The sequence below is a fragment of the Colobus angolensis genome, unplaced genomic scaffold (genome assembly GCF_000951035.1).
Source record: "Colobus angolensis palliatus isolate OR3802 unplaced genomic scaffold, Cang.pa_1.0 Scaffold130, whole genome shotgun sequence".
Lineage (NCBI taxonomy): Eukaryota > Metazoa > Chordata > Mammalia > Primates > Cercopithecidae > Colobus > Colobus angolensis.
Window position 1 is genome coordinate 1,839,868 of NW_012114253.1, and position 6,412 is coordinate 1,846,279.

Sequence of the window (6,412 nt, forward strand, 5' to 3'; positions counted from 1 at the left end):
TCCTGACCTCGTGATCCGCCCGTCTCGGCCTCCCAAAGTGCTGGGATTACAGGCTTGAGCCACCGCGCCCGGCCCACTGTGTGATTTCTGAAGGATGCTGTAGCTTCTGCTTTGTTCGCTCTTGGATTACTTGCTATGGCAGAAACCAGTGGCCATGTCATGAGGATACTCAGGCCATCCTATGGAGACTTCCACATGGCAAGGAATGGAGGCCTCCTGCCAACAGGTGGCACCAAGTCAGCATCCCTGTGAGTGAGCATCTCGGAAGCGGACCCTCTAGCCCCAGTTCAACCTTCAGATGACCACAACCCCAGCTCGTGCGTAGACTGCAGCCTCCTGAGAGACACTGAGCCAGGGCCTGCAGCTAAGTTGCTTCTGACTTCCTACCCTATAGGAACTGTGAGATGATACATGAGTGTCATTAAGTTGCTAAGCTTTGGGACAGTTTATCTCTCAGCAGAAGATAAATACCATCCTAATCTGTCACACTGGCCCCCAAAACTCTGCAAGGTTGCCCTCTCCTTTCCAACAACATCTCTCTGCCCAAGCCATGCTATGCTGGCTTCCTTCCAGTTTCTGTAATCCCTGAGTACCTTGTTGTCTTGGGTACTTTCCAGATGCTGTTCCCCCTTGTCCCCATCCTTTCTTCTCCCCATCTCTTCTTCTATTCATCTTTCAAGCCGATGATTAAGTGTCACTGCTCTAGGGAAAGTTTCCTGACCCCTCCTGACTTCCATGGGTCCTGCGCCTCAACATAAACCCTGCAAAGCATCTATCAGAATTATAATCAGTTAACTATTTGTGTAATCATTTATTTGGTGCCTCTCTCTCTCTGCTGCTAAGACTCTAACACGTAGAGGGCAGGGAATGCATCTATCTTCAACACTGCCAACTCCACAGTGGCCTGGACAGCATCTGGAACACAGTAGATACTCAAAAGATGTTGGTTGAATGGCTGAATGTGACCTGCTTCTGCCAGCTGCCCTCTGTTGTCATCACCTCCACTGCAAGAAAACAGCTTAGAGCAAGCTTGTCCAAGCCACGGCCCGAGGCCTTGTGCGGCCCAGGATGGCTATGAATGCGGCCTAGCACAAATTCATACTTTCTTAAAACATGAATTTTTTTGGCCATTAAAAAATTTTTTAGCTCTTCATCTATCATTAGTGTTGGTGTATTTTACTGGTGGCCCAAGACAGTTCTTCTTCCAGAATGGCCCAGGGAAGCCAAAAGATTGGACACCCCTGGCTTAGAGCAAATGCCTCACTGACGGCAGGTTAGTGTTATTCTTAAAGGACAGCACATACACTTTTATTACTTTTTAGAAATGTTCACTTCCAACAGTGACTCACTTTGTGACCTTGGGTTGCTTGATAGAGATTGGTACAATGCCTCATTCGAAGGCTGGGAACTGTTTCATTTAGAGAGGTGTTGGCAGGGTTTTCAATGCTCTTGAAGTACAATTTTCTTAATATCTAGGTCGTTGTAAATGATTATGTAAGTGATAAGTAGAAATGAACTGTGATTGACCATGTGAATGTATCTCCATTGTAGGCAGGGGTGTGTGTGTGTATGTGTGTGTGCGCACCTTTTGGTGCTAAATGTGCATGCATATTCTTCGGAAGAGTCTGTTTGCTCTAGAATGCTCATGGATATCCTAAATTCTGCTGCAGACCTGTTTAAAGATGTAATTGACTTTGAAGCTATATTCATTTCTAATATAACAAAACCAATATTTACTTAAAGCTTAGTAAATACTTAGGCATTATGCAAAACCAGTTTCCTTTATCATAGCCAATCTTCACAGTTACTTTTGCAGGATAGGAACTATTATAACCTCATATGACAGATGAGGGAACTGAGGCTCAGAGGTTCAATAATTTGCCCAAGGTCACACAGCTAATAAGTGGCAGAGCAATAACTAAAATCTGTATGGCATGCTCAAAATCTTTGGCAAAATTGTACATGTGTACTTGTGACTAAGAGAATAAGGAAAAAGAGGAATGTGACAAAAGTCACCATTCTGAAGGATTTGAATCATAAAGGAGCCCTCAGAATAGTATTAGTCTATAATCAGATGCTCAGGTACTGAATGGGATGGATGCAAGAAGTGAGCAAAGCTGATGGATCCAAATGTTACCTGCAGTGCACCTGTACCCATGAGATAAGCTCTTGGCGCATCCATCAAATTACAGTCCAGTTCAAAGCAGAATCATGTTTGCATAACAAACAACAGAACAGTCCAAAAAAAGGCCAGTATTTGGATACAGCTGGATCTCAGGAATGCAGATGAGGAGACACCAGCAGCTCACCAGGCTCTGAGCCAGAACAGACGGATCGAAGACAGGGCCAGAGAAGAGGATTTTGAGGTTGGCTACATCTTTCTTTCTTTCTTTCTTTTTTTTTTTTTGAGACAGGATCTTGCTCTGTTGCCTAGGCTGGAGTGCAGTGGCATGATCTCTGCTCACTGCAGCCTCAACCTCCTGGGCTCAAGTGATCCTCCCACCTCAGGTGTATGCCACTACACTTTGTTTATCTTTTGTAAACATGGGCCCCTACTATGTTGCCCAGGCTGGTTTTGAAATCCTGGACTCAAGTAATCCTCCTGCCTCAGCCTTCCAAAGTACTAGGATTATAGGCATGAGCCACCATGCCCTGCCAAGGTTGGCTACATCTTGTACTGAAATTTGTATTAACACAAATCCTTCCACTTGAGCCCCAAATCTAACCACATACAGATGCTATTCATTCACCCCAGCAGTCATTCAACAAGTAATTTCTGAACACTTACCTGCCAGGCGTTGTGCGAGGCAGGTGCGTAGGCAGGAGAACAAGGGAAATGTTCCTGCCCTCCTGGAGCTTACAGTCTTGTTTGGGAGTGGAATCCATATCAATGGAACATATACATTAAACAAATTATTATTTTTTATTTTTGTATTTTTGGAGACAGAGTCTCCCTCTGTTGCCCAGGCTGGAGTGCAGTGGTATGATCGTGGCTCACTGCAACCTCTGCCTCCAAGTTCAAGCAATTATTGTGTCTCAGCCTCCCGAGTAGATGGGATTACAGTTGCGTGCCACCATGCCTGGCTAATTTTTGCATTTTTAGTAGAGATGGTGCTTCACCATGTTGGCCAGGCTGGTCCCGAACTCCTGACCTCAGGTGATCCACCTGCCTCAGCCTCCCAAAGTGCTGGGATTACAGGCATAAGCCACCGCACCCGGCCCCATTGTCACACTCTTGACCCTGCCATTATCAACAACTGCAGCCCCTTCACAACATCAGTTTACAGCATCCCCCAGTACAAGAATGTAGTACCCCATATCTCCAGTTCTTTCACCCCCTTACCTGGGCCTCCAATTCACTGACCTTTCTACCTTTTCCTTCTCATAGTTCATTTCCCTCCTTACTCAGCTTAAGTCTCATTGCTTCCTTGTGTATCCCTGTATTTGTTCTCTGTTGCTGCTGTAAGAAATTACTGCAAACCTAATGGCTTAAGACAACACAAATATATTATCTTACCGTTCCGAAGGTCAGAAGTCCAAAGTGGGTTTCACTGGGCTAACATTAAGCTGTCGGCAGGGCTGGGTTCCCACTGGAAGCTCTAGGAAGAATAAATCTCCTTGCCTCTTCCACTTCCTAGAGGCCATCTGTGTTCCTGGACTCATTGCTTCTTCTTCCACCTTCAAAGTCCATAGCATTGGCTGTATCTTTCTCACCATGCCATCTTTCTGCTTCTCTCTTTTCTACCTTTTTTTCCTCTTCTGAGGACTCCTGTGATGATACCGGGCCCAATCTCCCCATCTCATGGTCAACTGATTAGCTACTTTAAAAAGACTATTTTAAGATCAGGGTCTCGTGATGTTGCCCAGGCTGGTCTCAAGCAATCCTCCTGCCTCAGCCTCCCAAGCAGCTGGTACTACAGGTGTGCACTACTGCACCTGGCTTGATCAGCTACTTCTGCAACCTTAATTCTCATTTCCTTTTGCTATGTCGCCTGACATATTCAAATTCCAGGAATTAGAAGGTGGACATCTTTGAGGGGCCATTATTTTTCCCTTCTGTTTATTGTACTGGCCTCAGCAAAAGCCCAAATCTCGTTGAAAACAAGTGTCCACCTACTCCAAGCCTGCACGCAAGCAGCTAAGCACCCAACATGCTAAGCACCCAAGCAGCTAAGCACGGTGGAGAAAGAGAATCTTCCTCAATCGTCTCCAGTAAACTCCCAGGACTGCCAGGCAATTCTACTATATTTCCCTCATCCGTTTACACTCCCTCGCTTCCAGACGCTAATTTCACACCTCCTCCTCTCTCGAAGCCCCCACATTTCCTTCCCTGTTCTTATTCTCAGCTGAATCTTGATTCCTACTTCCTAGAGAAAATTGGAGCAATTGGAAGAGAACTTCCCCACACTCATCAGCGCCCACCTGCATCTGTGCTCAGACACGGCCTTCCCTCCGTCTTGTGGCGAAACAGCTGAACGCCAGCCTGAAGGCAGCCCCTCCCCTGATGCCTGGGCCTATCCCTGCTCACTGCCTCCAGGGAGGCCAGTCCAGCGAGCCCTTGCGTTTTCCTGTGTTATCAATTACCCCCTTGCCTCTCTTTTGGACTATTTTCCATCAGCATACAAGCGTTTTATCATTTCTTCCATCATACAAAACAGACCTAAAAAAAAAAAAGTAAATAAGCCTCTCTGTTGTTCTTACATCTCCTCTCCAGCCACTGCCCTATTTCTTGGTCTTTCTTTACAGCACAACTTGAAAAAAATGCTGCCTGTTGGTCCAGTTTCTTCTCTCTTGGATCCACTCCTATCTGGCCTTGTCTTCCACAGTGCTTCTGAAGGTCACTGACAATCGCCACACTGCTAAATCCAGCGGTCGATTCCCCTACTGAGCTCTCAGCAGCATTTGATACAGCTGATCACTGCTTCCTCCTGAATATGTTTTATTTACCTCCTGTCTTGGTTTCCTTCTTATTTAGTGGCAGCTCCATCTCAAGCTCCTTTGCTGATTTCTTATCTCCTTGACCTTGAGATGCTGGAGTGCCTCATGCTCCCCTGGTGAGTGCATCAGGCTCTTGGCATAAAACACTGTTTTATAAGCTAATGACCTCCAAGTTGTATCTGTAGTTGGGACTCTCTCAGTTCCAGGCTCTTTTCTGCCCTCCACTTGGAGGTAAATATACTCAAAGTGAAAGTGACATAAACCAGCCAGGTGCAGTGGCTCATGCCTACAATCCCAGCACTTTGTGGGGCCGAAGCAGGAGGATTACTTGAACCCAGGAGTTTGAGGCTACAATGAGCTATGATCGCGCCACCGCACTCCAGCCTGGGCGACAGAGCAAGACCATATTTCACTCCATCAATAAATAAAATGACATAAACCAATGATGGTAATGTCAGCCATGGTTGCTCAGGTCAAGAACTTTGGCATCAATCTCAGCTCTTCTCTTTCCTTCATACCCTTTAACCAGTCCGGGCAATTCATGTCAGCTCTATCTCCAACTACACCCAGGATCTGACTCGCTCTCACCATGTCTGCTGCTCCTACCCCGGTCCAAGCTACCATCATCTATTACCTGGATCAGCGCAGTAACCTCCTCCCTACCCTGCTGGGTCTGTACTGCAGACCCTAGCTGACGGATAAAATGAGTACTCAGATACAGGCTTGCGGCGTAAGAGCAGCTCAGGGACTGCCTGGCTCTCACGGCCAGAGAGCAGCCCCAAGAGGATGAAGCTGCTTTCTTTTATTCAGTGCGGGCACAATGCCGAAAACCTGGAGCAAACACAACCTGTAGGTAATTAAGATTTATTGTTCCCCTTTCAGGGAACCTCACGCGCACAGATCATCAAAGGTCAGTTCCTGGTCAACATAAGTAAACAAGCCTGTTTAAAATAAATTCTCCCACACTCCCATGTACCTACTCCTTGCCCTCTGCTTCAGGGTTATAGAACAGCTGCCTTCAGCTATTCTTCCCCAGGGCTCTGCAGAACCTTCTGATCTTTCAGAAGGTTTGCGTCCTTTCCCTATAGTTTTTCCCAGCACTCTGACCGGTCCCCCACACTGCCCTCCATGTCTCTTCCCAGGATCTTCTACAATCTCTTCTCAGCAGAGGGGCCCTTTTAGGATTGCAAGACTCTATCTTGTATCCAAAGAGTGCTAATCAAACACTTTAAGCTAGATCCTTAGAGAGTGAGTCTCATTGGCCGGGCGCTGTGGCTCACACCTGTAATCCCAGCACTTTGGGAGGCCGAGGTGGGTGGATCGTGAGGTCAGGAGATTGAGACCAGTCTGGCTAACATGGTGAAATCCCGTCTCTACTAAAAATACAAAAAAATTAGCTGGATGTGGTGGCGGGCACCTGTAGTCCCAGCTACTTGGGAGGCTGAGGCAGGAGAATGGTGTGAACCCAGGAGGC